The following is a 15532-nucleotide window of genomic DNA, read 5'->3' as shown; positions in this document are numbered from 1 at the left end:
TACTGTGTTTTCATTGATTTTGTAATGCTGCAAATTCTTCACTTGTGGACACTAAGCTGCGCAACTGAAGAACTTGTTTCTGTCTTACCTTAAAGTAAGAGTCTTAGGCTACATTCAAACTGCAGGCCTTAATGCTCAATTTCGATTTTTTTGTGAATCGATTTTTTTTTTTTGCGTTGCTGTTCACATTTTCAAATAAATGCGACTTGTATGTGATTTTCTGTGTGTACTGTATTCATACAACGCAAGTGCCTAGCATGTGCCGCAGAGGATGCAGTTACGTCACAAGCAAGTGTGCTATTTGTTTACGGAAGTAAACATGGATGGTAGCGCTGGAGCACATATGGCAATCTTTCGAACTCAAACTTTTGGTTTAAAAAAAAAGACTGCTCTCCGTATTATTGTCTGCCTTGGTTGTTGTTTTTCCACTTCTGCGTAACAAGACGCAGAATAGGGACCTTTGTTAAAGCTACAGTGTGTAATAATTACAGGGATTATACAGTCAGAAATGTAATATATTATACATAACTATGTTATTTATAATCATCTACGAGCTCAGCCTCTTAACCTTAATATTTGCGTTGCCTTAGAATTCGTTATTTATAATTACATAGGAGCGGGTCTCGCAGCCAAGGAGGCAGACATCTTTGCGCTACGGCAGCGCAGAGCCAACAAACTAGCGATTGCGAGATCGCCAAAACGTCACAACGATGTAGAAAAAATAACGGGTATATTTATTATCTTAAGTCTACATGAAATCTATACCCTACACAGACTAATGAAATACTATCTGTAAAATTATCTATGTAAACAAACCTCATCACTTGAGAAGGTAGGTGATGCGGACGTCGTGGAAGACATTTTGTCCCGTAACGCTCGCCGTACTGTTGGGGGGGAGAAGCGGTGGGGGGGGGATGTTCATGTTGCTGCGGTCTGCAGTCTGACCGCTAGATGTCGCTAAAAGTTACACACTGTAGCTTTAAGTATTAATGACGTTCAGGTCGGATGAACGTGATCTGGCCGTTCAGACACAGGTCGCATTTGAAAAGATCAGATTCCTATCGGATTCAGGACCACATAGCCAAGCGGCCTGGGTCACTGTGGAAAAATCTGAATGTTGTTCAGACTGCTATGAAAAGATGAGATACAGGTCGCATATAAGAAAAAAAAATCGGATTGCTGCTTCAGGCTGCTGTATCAAGACATAAATCTAATGTCTCAAGCCAAAAAAACTCCCTTTTTAAGATTTGCAATAGTATAAAATTCTTCAGATGAAAGTGCATACCAGGTATTACTGGATAGCGTTTCATTGGACAGTCCTACCTTTTGCAAGAAACATTGTGAGAATATAACATTTCAAGATCTCATTGCACACGCTTTTATTATAATTGGAATTAAACAGATTAATTAATTTAATTATTCCCTTTCATTGACGCTTCAGATCTTGTTAGTGTTCTTTTTCTAGCTCAGCCTGTAGGTATAAAGATGCTCTCATTTGTTTTGTTCAGCTGTTGCATCCGTGTTGCTTCCAGTGTTTTAAAGCTGAGGGACATAATGGAAGTGCAGCGAGTTTACACCAGGAGACGCCTATTTTGTCTTGTTTCTCCAAACTGTCAGTTTCTCATTTTTAACCCATTGTCCAATCTATTTTTGCTCTGGTTTTCTTAATTACATGTTGGTTGATAAAATAAAACAAAAGCCTTTAGGGGAATGTGGTAAATGTTAAAGTGGTAATAGAGAGAAACAGATGTAAAACTCTGGAACATCCTTATAAAATCTAATTTTCCCTGCAAAGCAGACTTTTTTTTTCCCTCACGGCCCCCCGCACACACACACACATAGACCATAACTAGAACACATTATCAATCCCAACCAGGGTTACATAACTAAATTGGTTTGGAGTCTGAAGTGTCCTTATATAACCCGACACTTTAACATCTCTCTGTGAAATACGTACTTCGTTCCTGTTAAAATGATCATTTTCATTGCAATGTTTTGGACAATCCCCACGAAGGTTCTGACTCTAATAGGAGAGAAAGTTGCATCTTTTTCTGCATTTAGTAGTAACAACATATTGGTATAACTAATATATATACTGTATATTAGATATAATTTGGAATTTATTCAGTGCTGTACAAAGAAATATATATATTTTTGCAAAACATGTAAGCAATGTTCTAGTTACACTCATTATTAAGCGTGTAAATACATCTACCTCTAACAAAAAAATCTCATCTTACATTTCACATACCATTTGGGACATTTTATTGTGTTAATACAAAATTATTTGAATTATTATGATGCTTCATTGTAAGTTTTTTTTATAATAAGTTGTAGAGGAAAAAGTATTTTTTTTTTTATTGTTTTTTTGTTGCTGCACTTAGCAGAAAAAAAGTAGGAAAATCTGTTTTAGTTGTTTATTTCTTTGTTGCTACAAAGTGTCTGGGGAATAAATCTTTTAACGCCGGATATTCTGTTTATTACGCTTTAACTGGAGCCACATTGGTAAGGACAATTGATTTGTTGGTAGTATAGAGGGGTTGTGGCATTAAAAACATGCTAAATCATCCCTGCCAAAGTAAAGATTTTTTCAGTGTCTGCCACATACTTGTTCTTATTAAACTCCAAACAGTAATCAGGCGTGGTAGTGGGTGGTACATTAGCAGATTAATATTCTTCCTGCAGGACACAACGACTGACAAAGAAATACACAATCATACGCACACAGAGACATATACGAGAAGGAATTACCTCAACTACTGCGGGGATTAATTCAAGATTAAGGCGGAAGATGACAGTTCTCCTTCCCACCACCTCGTTTAGAGTCAGCCAATGAAGAGTCATCGAGACAATATGCTGTACAGGCAGGAAAACATTGTTACGGTATAAACAGGAGACAAAGCAACTGCTTCTGTGCACACTTTGCACCTCTGGGCATTTCAGTACCTCCGGTTAAACAAGCAGGTATGTTTCTGGAATGTGAAAAGAAACCAGAGCTGCTGGTGAGGTTACTGCTTCTCATGCGGAGCTGCTGTTACACAAAAATGTAGCCTACTATAAATTTACCTCTGAATTGTCTTTCCAGTGAGGTTTATGTTTCTGGGCTATTACTAGCGTTGCACCGATATGATACCAGTATCGGGCAGGGCCCCGATCCAGCGCTAAAATAGTGGTATCGGAATCGGTGAGTACCAACAAATAGGGCACCGATACCATTTTGAGAGCCATAAGTTTATTCAACTATTGTCAGCCATTCCAGGTACGCAATAAAAAGTTCTACTGGATTCACTTTGTATTAGTCTTTTTCCTGCTTCACAAAGGTAGGCAGCAGCTTGACAAAGCCATGATGGCAATTTCAAACAGATGGTATCGGTTTCAGCCAATACTTCACAGCCAGGTATCGGGGCCAAAAAATGGCATCGGCGCAACACTAGTTATTACTTACACAGTTATACCATAATATCACTTAAGGGTCTGCAATAGTTTAAAAATATATAATTCATAAATGAAAATATAGAAAATTATTTACATGTTTAGATATTATGTTCTATCAAATAGGGTGAAAACAGAACATATAAACTGATCTTCATATTAACAAGACAATGTTTTCTTCTTAAAAAGTATGAAAATAAAACATTTTTATTAAATGGAAATTGATATCATTTAATTAAAAGTCTCTAAACAATATAACAAAGACAAAACTTTTCTTTGAACTTTATGGTGGATATTTTGGATATCTGCTTTATTATCAGATGGCTCTGGTCGCATTAGGCTCTGTGGGTAAATTGCTGCCATCTTTATTGTAATGCTTATTTGCATCTTGTTTTTTAAACCCATGTGTTCCTATTCATGTGTTTTGTTTACATATTGTGTGGCGTTACCACATTCTTTATTTCCTCAGGATTTGATGGTATCTGTTCTGTGTGTTTGTGTTCTTGGTTATACACATCAAAACAACAAAGACGCCAGGGATCGCTACATGGCATTTAGCGGCTCACATTATAACCCCATTTTCCCCCCTCTGGCTAGATCTCTGAGGTAGGCATGAAACTTTGTGGATGAAAAAAAATCTGCATTTGTTTGTCAGATTCTCCACTCTCTGAGGATCATTAAAGAAAGAGCAGTTAATTACCCATAATCCACCCTGGTCCAGATGTCTACTCAGTTGGAATCGTCTGAATGTGTGTGTGTGTATATGTATGTTGTTTTTCTGTGGGTTTTTGTTTTAAACCAATTTGCATGAATGATCCTATTTGTTTGCATTTCTCTTTGGGTTTTTTGCGTGTTTCCCTCTTTTTCTCCCTTGTGGGGTAGTTGGTATTCTGGATTTTCTTGCCCTAAAAATTACTCCTCTTTTTCTCTGTTTGTTTCTCTGCCCACAAGTTTATTCACTCCTCCCTCTTCTCTTCCTCCTGTGCTCTGCTCTCTTTTTGTTTCACACTCACTTGGAGCCTGAGGGAGTGGACCTGATTTAGTCATCACTAATAAAACTTCAGTTTACACCTGCTGTTTAAACCACTGGAAGGTACAGTACCTCTGTATATAAATGCACATTTGTTATGTATTTCCTAAAATATTGCACAGATATGTTTACTTGGAGTCTTATAGTGTTTGCTGTTCCAAAGAGTGAGCTGTGATAATTGCTTGCTTGAGGTTAAGCAGGTTTTATTAGTCTGTTGGAGCTTCGTTATCCTCTGTAAGTTGTTCCTTAAAGTTTCTTGTTAACTGTGGAAGATTGTTCTCAGGTTTCAAGGTTAGAGTGGAAATTATTTGGCTGATTGCCTGACAAGGTTTTGAATTCATGTTTCCTCCATAAACTTATGTTAATTTTTGTCAAATGCTGTATTAATGATTGAACATGTGTGCTGTAGTTTCGTGATTACATATCTGCTACTGAAATGCTGAACTTGAAAACTTGAATTATTTGTCTAGACAGTGCTCAACATGATTACATAGTTTGCCTAAAAATGTGTGCAGTGTTATGTGTTTTGATTTTTAAGTACACTATCACATTTGGAAAAAAAAAAATGCCAGAAGGAAATGCTGAAAACTCTGCATTAACATGACTTAAAGGCCTCATGCAGGATGCTTGTGGGTCTAATTCTGTCTCCTTATGAGTATTTGTTATGTTTTTAGTTGTATAAAAACTAAGATTTACCAAGAACACGTTATGCTTTGTTTACTTTTCTAATAGAAAATGTTAAATCTGGCGAAAACTATGCTGAACGGAAAGTTTAACAGTTTATATCTTTACCTACAGCCTGTCAGCAGCACCAGTGATGTTTGATGTTTTGTAGAGATCTGAAGGAGCTATTTTACTTTACCACCGTGCCTGAACCATCACCTTTAGTAGGTTGTATTTGGTTTGCTCGGGGCTGTCCACACAAAATACTTGCAACCTTGCAAACGTAGCTTAAGCATCAGGTGTTTATGGGTCTTGAAATGCTTTTGTGGTTTAGACAAAGCTCCTCAATTTACTTTGTAATCAGGAGCAAGAGGCAGTGATGACAAACTTAAATAACAGACTATATGACCCCTACTGTATGTGTGCGTTTGGATGTTGCTGCTTGTAGGTCTAAGTAACACCCACAGAAACAGGCCAAGATGATGCAAATTTCTGCTGTGTTTTTGACGATACCCGGTAAGATGCTATGCTACACTCTTGTTACTTAAACAGTCAAAAAAATTATGTTTTTAGATTTTCTTCAATTGTTTCTTAATGCTGTCTGACCAGATCACACTTAAAAGAAGTAGCTGTAAAAGCTATTGGGTGCATCAAGTTTTTTCCAATACAATCTGATATGATACCTGGTCAGAGCGTTTTGACAGATATCCGATACCAATCCTATTCCACTGTTGAATGAATGAAGTATCTGGACATGTGAATAAACACTTTAGCCTTGACATAAAAATTGATTTAAAAAGCTAAAAAAAAAAATGAACAGAGGTGTGTATGTACCTTATATTATTTAATAACAAATGAGCAGCAAAAAAAAAAAGAAATAACAGTTCCATGTAAAGCGCACTGGATTCAATCTCAGGTTTTCAATAGCAAATTGCAGATATCCCATCAAGGTATTTAGTGAATATAGAAGCCAGTATCAGATCTAGGTATTGGATCGGTGCATCTCCAGTGCATTGGGTGAGTTACTTTGCACCTTTTTCACTAATGAAGAGCCATGAAAGCATAACAAACATATTGATATACTTTTTTGCATTAGTTTAAAATAAAATAGAATTAGGACTTCAACTGTTTCAGGGATTCTAGGGGTGCTTTTTGTTTTGAAAATGAGAGCAAATGTTGGTCGTCTGTTCAGGTGATCAAGGCAGCCTTGCATTTTAATGAAAGAAACTCCAAAGAACTATGTGTCGTCTGACTGTTATCAGTTGCTCTCTTTTATGATGCAACTGTTGTGTTGTGGTAGGTTGCATGAACCTTGACGGCTTTGCACCTGCGATTCTAGAAAAGGTAATGCTTTGGTAGTAGGGATTTGCAGGGTCTGACTGGATGCCTTTGAATGGGTATGGGAACAACAGCTACTGCTATTCACTGTGAAGTGTGAGATTAAGAGTCTCACATCAGTGTCACCTGGAAAAAGTAGCTACATGTCAATGTAGGTTAAAAAAGAAATAGGTTGTAAGGAAACTAAAGATACTCAGCAATTACAGTAAAGTAGCTAATTTGGCAGCACTTATTTCTTGTGTTGTCTGCGTTCTGATAAAGCTGTTTTTTTGCTGTCATACATTTTGCACTGAGGATGTAGTGTCTTTTAGTTCAATACATGAATGGATCAAGTAAACAATTCAAAAACAAAGTGATATCATTGTTGTACCCGTGACCTTTAAACAGGTTTGCTTACAATTTTTCATGTTTCATAAAACTTCTGCAGGATTCAAACCAAAAGCAAATCATTCCAGCCTGCAGTACTTCAGTTCCATGAAACTGGACAAACAAGTATTCTGTTTCTTTGATTTGAACAGACCAAGGGGAAGGTAAACAAAGCATGAATGCTGTTGCAAATGAGACCAAAAAAGAAGAAAGGAGATCTTTTATTAATCTGGTTTTGATCCTTTTCCTTTTCAAAGCAACCCCTTTCTTATTTTGAATAGGTTTAGTTTGGCATTGCCTTTGTGTTGGGTCAAAACCGGGCCAAGAATGAGATAAACGGAACAATAAACATTATGAGAGCTTGGATTGAGATTTCCACAGTGGACAGAGAAATAAAGTCAGAGTTTTATCCATCATCCACAAATCCTGTGGTCAATAAGCTGGATAAAAACAGCATTTTTCTTTGACTTGGACATGAGAAAGCAAGTTAGATAGAAAGGAAACTCGGAGGAGACTCACTTCTTTTTCAGCGGAGTTTGCTTTTTTAGAGACGGATAGAGGAAGCATGGATCTTTAATAAATGGAATTTAGAGAAACGGGGAATAGAAAAACCAGCCCAAAAGGAGCTGACGGCATACGACTGAACCGAAAACATAAAGAGATGTGGCAGAATGTGTGAAATCAGTGCTGTCGACTTAATGAGATGCTCTAAAAAATAGTTGGCAAAACGGCAAATCAGCAAGAAAGCAAGCAGCTTGCATTTTAAAGGCAGTGCGTTCCTCCCTCTGGGCCTTGGAGCCCTTACATAACCAGCAGGATCAAGAATGAGCAAAGACTAAAAGCAATCTCTGCGGGGGGCCCACAAATAAACCTGGATTAGTGATGGTTTCAGGATATTTGTAACAGGGAATCCCAGGAGGTTTCACTTAACAAATATGTATCCTGTAAGCCACAGAACATTAGCTAAGAACAGAAAGGAATGAAGAGATCCAGGGTGATGGCTCCCATCCACCTGCCTGAAGGGGCTGTTAAGAAGGCGGTGAATGCAACCGTAGTATGGCCTGTGTTTTCTTTTACCTCACATACACTTTTTAGGTCATTGAGTGAGTAGTTTTTTTATTTATTTGTTTAGAGCAGAGGTCTTCAACTGGAGGTCCGCGACCCCTACGGGGTCCACAGAGGGACTGCATGAGGGTTGCGAAAGTTTTGGTTGATTAGACTTTTTTTTTATATTCCCCCCTACTATTTTTTACACTAATTGAAATGTTTTTAAATACACATTAACATGAATTCAACACACTGTAGTAAACCGATAAATGGAGGCAGAAGATGTCTTTCAGTCATCAATGCACACATTCAGCAACACACAGGAGCTCTTTCAAGCTGGGCACGGTTTCATTCACAACACCTGTCCCATCAACCAGGAATCAGAATCAGAAATACTTTAATAATCCCAGGGAGAAATTACTTTCGTTATATTAATCCATCTGTGATAGATTGACTATAGGACCAGTTTGATATAACAAAATGTCATACAATATATATAATTAGGGGGTCCCCGCTCCATTTCGCCATCAGTTTGGGGGTCCTTGGCCTGGAAAACGTTTAAGACCCCTGGTTTAGAGAATTACAATCTAGTGCTGTACATGATGAGAAGTTATATCTATTTTGTGCATTTATTTGGAAAAATTGTGTTCTGGTGAACCACTTGTACTTATACAACACCCTTACACCCATTTACGCACACACTCACGGTGGCAAACTACATTGTACAGTAGCAATCTGTTTTGAAGCACATTGACAGAAGAGAGACTGGCATAGTCTTGGCCCATTCAGTAAGCCATACAGCTGAAGTGCATTGCCCAATGACACAGCTGAGTCAGGTAGGGCCTTGAATCGAACTACTGCATACAACGCCACTATCGCCTATCTAACACATTCTCACTCCTAACTCATTGGTAGTTGGGAGTGAGCATTACTGCTGTTCAAAAAAGACCCATCATTTTCGAGAATAAAAAAAAACAACTTTGAGTGATGTTTGAACAGATGCAGTTTGGGCTGTGTTTCAACAACCCCTGCGTGCTTAACTCTGACAATGCGCTCTTGACCTCTTTGTTGACGCTTTTTCATTGGGTACATCCGTCACTCTCTTTGTTTACTCTGTTGATCGGGTCGGTGGAGTGATGTGATTAGACACCTGATGCCGTGTCTTAAAGGGGAAGGAAATACCAGCCAACCTCGCACACAGGAAACAGCAGATTTAAGTTTCTTTTACTGACATGGAAAAATTGTCGCCGATTATGGTAGTGAACGATGGTAACGGTAAAAATCCGGTTTATCGCCCAGCCTTACTTTTAACCATTAAGACATGAGTACATAAACAAGGAAAGTGTTTCTCTCAGTGGTGCCTATTTGTTTAGAACAAGCTTGTTTTCACTAAGTGACATTACTCACAATGGATGGAGTACACAGAAACTTTACTCAAGAGTAGTGATAGTAAAATGTTCAATGCTGTAAAACTACTCCTAAAAGTAAATTGTTTTAAAGTTACAAAAGTAAATGTAACTGAGTAAAATGTAGCTAGTTACTACCTACCTCTGCTTACACCCATAGAAAAACACCTACTGATTATTAGATAGTACCACTACTTCCATGTTATTCAATACACAGAAAGTGTTGGACGCACAGATGAGGAAGAAAGAGTCCAGATATTATCAGAATAGCATGATTTTCTATTATGCAACCCTAGTTTGAAAGTTTGCATGTTCTTCTGTGCACTATTGGGTTTGCTACAGATGCTGCAGATTCCTCCCATAGTTTGTAAACAGGCATGGCGTGCAAGGTAAATGACTCACTCTGAAATGCCCTTAGAGGTAAGTGTAGATGTGCATGAATGTACGTCTTTCTGTCATTCATTAGAAACCTGTGCAGGATGCACACTGCCTCTTGCACAATGACTGGTGGAGAACATTTTTGTTAACTATTGTAAGAACTAAAAATTTTAGCCAAGTCACTCAGCTAGAACACTCATTCCTCTTCCGTTTAAAACATAGACGTAATGTGACTAACACAAACGGAAACAGGAAACAATCTGTAAGATCTTAGATTTAAAAACTGAAAAAAAAAAAAACATTTACAAAATGTTTATGTTAGTATGTCTTTCATTTCATCAAAAATTGTGAAGGATAAAAAAGCCATAAATAAAACCTCTAAACTAAAAATCCACTCCCTTAAGCATACAGTGGTTTTCCATTAAAAAAAGGTCAACAATGAGGCTAATAAAGTGAAACACAATAGACACAAATGTGTGTTGAGGGTAGATGCTCTTTGAAAGTATTTGTGTCCCCAGTCTCCTGCTGTGAGTGCATTAACCAGAAGTAGTCATAAAAACATTCTTTAATTTATTTCCTTTAGAAGAGAGCAGGGAAAAGTCACTGTGCACAAATAATGTTCCATTTCCTGGTTATAGCTCCAAGCACTGCATGAATGTGGTCAAACTGGTTGTTAGAGGATGTATGCTATCAGACCAGATATGCAGTTTGGTAAGATTGTATTGTATCCTGAAACAATGAAACAGTGATGTGTTCTCTCATAATACTAGCTTAGCATTAAGAACCTCATTGTAATTCCAGACAAACAATTGGAACCTATTTGAGTGGAATATCTCCTGATTTAGGGAGGAAGCAGCAAAAAACTTGATATCTTGAACAAGCAGCCTTAATCCAAGCCAGTTATTTTTTTTCTTTTTTTTTTGCACTAAACATAATTGTGAGGTGTCCTTTCAATTAAAAGATTTTGTGTATTATCAGCATCTTTTTTATAACAGCTGTTAACCGGGATGCTCAGTGAGGCAGAGAGAGAAGGGAGTGAGGTGAGGAACAGGAGGAGGGGAGGGGATAGGGTGGATATATCAGGCTGCAGGCTGGTTTTCATGGTAATACGTCAATATACAGATCCAGCACTCTTGGATTGCAATCATGTTTGGGCGTAAACTAATTATTTGAACATAAATAACAAGCAAATAAGATTCTGAGGTAAGTTACAAAATTTAGTTTACACAAAGGGAAAAACATAGATAGAAAATAAAACCCTCTCATAAAAAATATCCATGAATACATTACAAAGGAAAGACTGCAGACAACAGACTCCATTATGGGTTATGCAATGACCGAAGTAAACTCAGAAATGGAGGCACTGGGCTTTAGAAGACGAAAAGAACAAGAATTGCCTCAAGTGCTCTTTACGGTCTGTTCCTGCCAAATGGACTTGACTTACAGAGTCCCACTCTGTTAAATGTGTGACATTGGCAGTTTGTGTCAAACTTTGTGCCTCTTAAAGTCAGGTTAGCTTATGATTTTCTATTTTAGCTTCATCATATCAATGATGTAATTTTTTTCTTCTGTAAAATACAAATTATGGGATTCCAATGATATGAAAACATTGGTTACCCTCTAAATATCTGTAACTGTCATGTAATGGAGTACAGCATCATCCAAATGCTATGAGATGTCAGAAGGCTAACAGGTGAAACCATGGAAACAGTTTTCCTAAAAACTGAAACTCTAAAATCTTGAATCTAAGGAGAAATCCAAAATGGATTGCAGAACAGGCTAGTGTGAAAACAGAATGATCTGACTGAGAACTGACTGACTGAGAAAGCCAACGGGAGCTCTTTAATGATGTGCGAGGAATCGGGCGTTCTCTCCGGAAAAATGAAAGCGCCCATTCAGCTGACCGCTGGTTATAAGTTCAGCAGTAATGGAAACTGGAACGTAGTTGATACTCTGGTAAACTATCTATCTCAGTCATATTCTGCTACATTCTCTACTAAAATAATATTGTCACAGAAAGAGTTGTATATGACACCTCTGTTTTCACTGTTCTCCTCTGCAATATTTGGTTCCGCTTGAACAGTCCACTTGGTGGCTTTACTGCAAGAAATTCCACCAATCATTGTTGCCAAGCAAATGTCCCTGTCTTTTAATAACAACCCAAGGATAATCTGAAATCCCTGTGTCCAGACCAAGACATTTTATCTTGGAAAGTATGAACCTGCAAAATTGATCTTGCACAGGTTAAAATTGTGTTGAAATGCATGTAGGGCTTTTGATATCCTTAGTAATGGTTTAACATTCCTGCAGTGGAAAAGGGCTACATGGCTGTGTAAATTCTCAGTCATCTGGATCATGGTAACCACAAACAGGCTTAAATTGTAAGGCAACCAGACATTTGCTCACTTTTTTCGAAGACATTTCAACACCTGTCCTCTCTATGTCTTTGTGAACTCTGTTGACTTGCACCAGAGCAAACTCTAGTGGAGCGCTGATGTATTTAAACAGCATGGAGGTCCATCCGCATGCATACATCCCAAATTATATGCAAATCAAATAACCAACCTTCGTTACTCTAGATTGTTGGAGTCTTTTGTTGTGCATGGACGCTGTGATTGGTCTCTTTAATCATTATGGGAGTGCTTATGTAACTCCTTTAAAATAAGGTTGATGACTAAATCGTAAATGCCTTCTCTTTTAACAAAGATGGCTTCTTTTACTCCTCTTTCAAGCCATCAGTTCTCTCTGTCCAAAATATGAAAATGATGTACAAAGGTGTGATCTTTGGTCTTGAGATGCCAGTGTGCAGCTAAATCTTGCCCAGAGCCAGTGGCTCTCCTAGACTGTACCATGCATTTGTGTTGTTGTTGTTTGGTTTCTCCAATATTGGAGGCTCTACAGTCCAAACTGCCCTGGATCGCATATACAACACTGCTAAGCTTAGGTCTGGGTGTTTTGTCCTAATGATGAACCGTTTTTTGTCTCAGTATGTTGTTGGGTTTGAAATTCACTGCCGTGTTGTGTTTCGAGAAAATCTAACAGAGTTTCTCAGAAATTTCTGAAGAAAGACACAGAGGACCGATGGTTGTGAAAGGGGGGTCAACAGTATCGACAAAGACTCCTGGATAGGCGTCAACACTTCTTCAAAAAAACTGAGCGAAATTCCAGTTGCCTTCCAATTTAAGCCTGTTTGTGGTAAAAGGGCCTAAAAGCAGTCACAGAAAGGTGCTAAACACTCAGCCGATATAGAAAAAAATGGAGGGAGAAGGAAAATTAAACAAGTTAAGAGTGATCATTTATTTATCTCATGGGATTAGGAATCACTTTATTCTTTGTTTTAAGGTATCTTCCCTAAGTTTTAAGGTTCTTCTTCTCTAACATTGTAAATGGTTTTGTAATTGCCTGTACTTATTTCGCACTTTTTCAAGTCAGGAGACTTTGCCAGCTGACATAAGCAAGGTAGGCACCACCAGGGCACTTTGACCGCCATCAGTAGGCAATACGGGTGAAGTGTCTTGCCAAAGGACTTAACATTGAAAGGTAGAGCTGAGGTTTGAACCAACATCCCTTTGGTTTAATCAGTCCTGGTGTTAAAGGGTTTAGAAGATTTCCGTTAGGACAGAGAATCCCTTTGTATTTGTGAATGACATGAATAAACAGCCACAACAAAATCATTTGCTCTTTGTTCCATGCATCTTTTTTCAGGATTCAAATAAATTTGTCCACCCTTTCTGGACAGTTTCACTTAACAGCCCCCTGAAGGGAGAAATTGGAAAGTGAATCTCTACTCTCTGGTTCTCATTTTGTATTCTCTCCCTCGTGCTCTCTCCCCATTACAATCCCTTGCTTGGACACCTCACTTCACTTTCAATTTCTGTCCTCAACCAACCCTTCCTCATACTCTTCTTCATTTAATGATAAAATGTTTCTTATTTCAATACATATCTCTTCAGCCTTCTCAATTTTAATGTGATTTATTCAATCAGTAAACACTATAAATATATTTCACTATTGGATAGCGGACGTCAACTGTTGGTGAGCAGTGATGCAAAGAGGAGGTTATGGAATCTGCACACACCACTTACCTTTATTAGTTCACCTGACTTGTATGAAGTTGGACCCCATTTTAGTTAAAAAGTGCCTTTATTTAATTTTTTAAATACATTCAATAAAATTTCTGAAACATTCTTAAAACATTTTCTGTCCATATTACCATAGACATCACCAGGTTACTGCTTGTTTTTTGAGTAAACCTACATGAACATCCTGTTCCACCAAATCCCAAAGGTGCCACTGTGCCAGTTAAAGGCATTTTCATGTTTGAGATGTTTTGAACTTTTTGACTTGGTACATTATCCAGCTGGAAGGAGCCATTAGATAGATTGGTACACTGATATCCTAAATGGATGGACACGGTGAGCAACTCCAGATATGCTGTGGGTTTTAAGTGTGCCACTGAGTACCATTATACCACCACCAACCTCAACAGCCGATTGAAGAAAAGATAAAGGCATGCTATATTATTGCCTCATAACCTAATGAAGAATATTACTAATCTCCTATTATCCAGGTAGAAATACCCTCAGTTTTCTGTCTAAGTCTGGCATTTTTAAACCGTTTTCAAAACTCAGGATCCTGTTTGAACAACTAGGCCCTCAAAACAGAGCGTGTGCTGATCATCAGAACTTAACAAATAACAGGAGGTGGACATTTACAAGAAAATGGGATTTATTAAACCTGAAAGAGAATGTGGCTGCAAGTTACATCTATGCATCTATATTGTGCATGTTTAAAATTCAGATGCAAACTTATATGCAAAAAATGTCTGCATTAATTGTAACGAGAAAAAGGCATGTAGCTACAACAACATACAGGTGGAGCTTCTGTGCACTTGTCAACACATTTGGACTGTCAAGTTAAAACAGAAGAGGGATAATATCTTTGGAGCAATGCTATTTTTGGAAGAGATCTCTTTGTAACACCTCATTTTAATGTGTAGAAGGATAATTCCATTGCAGTCTCTTTGCGGTTGTGTCGAGCAGCTTCTCTCTCTGTTTGACAATCATGTCCTTTACGTAGCTGTGGTGATGAAAAAGGACAAAATGCAGTTTTTATAATTCTCAAGTTTTACATTAAGAATATTGGCCCTTTAGTAAGACTTGTTTTCTCTTAACAATGGTCATTATTGTTAATATATAGTTCTATATTGAGAATAATTATCATTGGTAAAAGAATACAAGTCTTTACTATTTTGTTGTTGTGCAGTTGCTGTACTGTTCTCTTTTTCTTTTTAAATTTGCTGGTAACCCAACCGTTTTCTGTCCTTCATTTTAATTTGACTAGAAATGTTAAAATCAACTTTCATAAAATAAAAAAAAAAATAAAAAGCATTCCCTATTCATAAATGTCTGTCTGCTCAGTTTCTGGATAGCTCATATATCTTTGCTAAATAAATGACCTTGAACGATCGTGACCTTTAGAGGAAAAAGCTAGAGGGCTTTCAACTTTTCTATGTTGCTTTTTTTGGATTATCTTATAGCCTCATAGATCCTGATTACCTTTCTTTTTTTATCTCACACAAACACAGCAGGTCATTTTACATCTCCTCAACCTGCGTCCTCTCCACACTATACCTGCTATATGTGTCAAGGTAGGCAAATGGACTCCTCATTCGAACAGGGCAGTCCTCAATTATTTGCACATTCAGCTTTAGTAGATTGCCTTCAAAATACCCACTTATTGCACATGTGATATTTGTTTGCACAAGCTTTGTTACAGCAGGGCTTTAGGATCAATCTTAGCCACATTTATTCTCCGTATCAGTGCATTGGCAAGAGCAATTGGGTGAATGTGGCTATAAAGTGCTTTGAGT

General features: G+C 37.8%; 1 protein-coding gene across 1 annotated transcript in view; it reads left to right on the top strand.

Moving 5' to 3' along the window:
- Positions 1-15532, top strand: part of nhsl2 (NHS like 2) — a 209044-nt gene that overhangs the window by 90291 nt on the left and 103221 nt on the right. The gene's annotated exons all lie outside the window — the stretch shown is intronic.

This window comes from Cyprinodon variegatus, unplaced genomic scaffold (assembly GCF_000732505.1).
Source record: "Cyprinodon variegatus isolate N-32 unplaced genomic scaffold, C_variegatus-1.0 Scaffold341, whole genome shotgun sequence".
Taxonomy (NCBI): Eukaryota; Metazoa; Chordata; class Actinopteri; order Cyprinodontiformes; family Cyprinodontidae; genus Cyprinodon; species Cyprinodon variegatus.
The sequence above is the reverse complement of the archived record's forward strand: the minus strand, read 5'-3'. Positions and strand labels throughout refer to the sequence as shown.